Genomic DNA, 1,817 nt, shown 5'->3' with positions numbered 1-1,817 from the left:
AGACTTCAGGTATCCACTGATGCTGATGAGAAGACTGCAGTCTCTCATGGGGATTCTTGTTCCTTTGTAGGTACAGTAATCTGTTTTTCTCTCTCTGGAAGATTTTATAGTCTTTTCTTTATCCTTGATTTTAAATTTCACAAGTTTGTCTCTTGGGGTGGGGATTTTTAAAGTTCATTTTGTTTGTGCTTGGTGGAACCTCCTCAACCCAAGAACAACTCCACCACTGATTCCACCTTCTTTTCTATGTTTTAAAGGGTATGTTCCCTTCATTCTGGTTTGTCCATCAATAAAATCCCGTGTGCTTTCAATCTTCAAAAAAAATGTTCAAAATCTCTGCGCCGATTCCTACCCCCACCTTCTCATCTATGTTATAGACTTATTCTCTTCCATGAATCCTGTAATCTCAATGAGATTTGAGGAAGAAGGTAAACATGTATATCCATCTGTCACCTTGACCTAGAAGTTTCACTTCTCTTTCAATATACTCATTATCTGATTGCTTATATTTCAGAATGCTCAGGTTTTCTAGATCAACTTACAGTTGGTTGTATGAACCTTCACTAGAATATTCTTAGAGGGCAGAACCATGTTTATTTTCATCATTTTGGTGCATACCTAGAAAAGAGGGCTAATTAAAATTTTTATGCCAGAGTAGAACTAAACAATTTAAACTATTGCTATTGCTTTTTATGCATAATTGCAACAGTCTCGAATAAAAACATCGCAAGAAAGACCCTAAAAAACGAATAGTGAGATTATAGTTCACCTTGTTCCTTTTCCTGCTCTTTTCTTTTCCCTTCTCTCCCTCTCTCTTTTTTTTTTTTTCCACTTTGATCCCATCGCTAATTCCTTTCCCTTTATTTCCTGAGTGGGTATATTTATTTTTGTTCAAATTACTTTTCTCGTGCACTTTTGAAAAGCAGCCTGTTAAGTCATGTTAGGGCCTGTAAATCATTGTCGAGTGTCCGTGGAAAGGAGCCCAACTCTAAGATACTCATTAAAAAGAAATATCAAAGAAGTCTTAAATTCTTTGATCTTTATCTCTGAAAATAAAAACTTTTGGTTCTTCATTAATCACTTGGACTACATGTTTCGGTTCTGTACTGTTTCCTTGGGCTTTACGAGAATTAATAACAAGCTTTTCAAGATCATTATTTAATGGTTATGTTTTCTAGCCCATGAAATTCTTCTCAAAAATAGAAATAACAAAAATATGCTTCAATATGAAAGTAATTAATGGCCATGTACTGAAAGCTAAATATGTAATTTGAAAAATTGATTTTATGCAACTCAAATACACTAAATATTATAACACATGTTGGAACCATAACTACATCACAGCTCTATTGCTGTTAATCATCATACCAACGCCTATCAGTTCTGAAGAGTTTTGTTTTGCTTTTGGCGAAATTTTTGTTCATTCCCTGACCAGTCCAGAAAATTTGGGTATTTTCTAGTCAAACAAATACAGAACTTTTGTAAATGTGAACAGAGGGACTTCCCTGGTGGCGCAGTGGTTAAGAATCCGCCTGCACGGGACACAGGTTTGATCCCTGGGCTGGAAGATCTCACATGCCACGGAGCAACTAAGCCCGTGCACCACAAGTACTGAGCTTGAGCTATAGAGCCCATGAGCCACAAAACTGAGACCATATGCCACAACTACTGAAGCCCGCATGCCCATGCTCCACAACAAGAGAAGCCACTGTAATGAGAAGCCCGTGCACCACAACGAAGAGTAGCCTTCGTTCGCCACAACTAGAGAAAGCCCATGCACAGCAACGAGGACCCAAAGCAGCCAGTAAATAAATATA

Source organism: Hippopotamus amphibius, chromosome 5, assembly GCF_030028045.1.
Source record: "Hippopotamus amphibius kiboko isolate mHipAmp2 chromosome 5, mHipAmp2.hap2, whole genome shotgun sequence".
NCBI classification, from domain to species: Eukaryota; Metazoa; Chordata; class Mammalia; order Artiodactyla; family Hippopotamidae; genus Hippopotamus; species Hippopotamus amphibius.
This window is presented reverse-complemented; position numbering follows the sequence as displayed.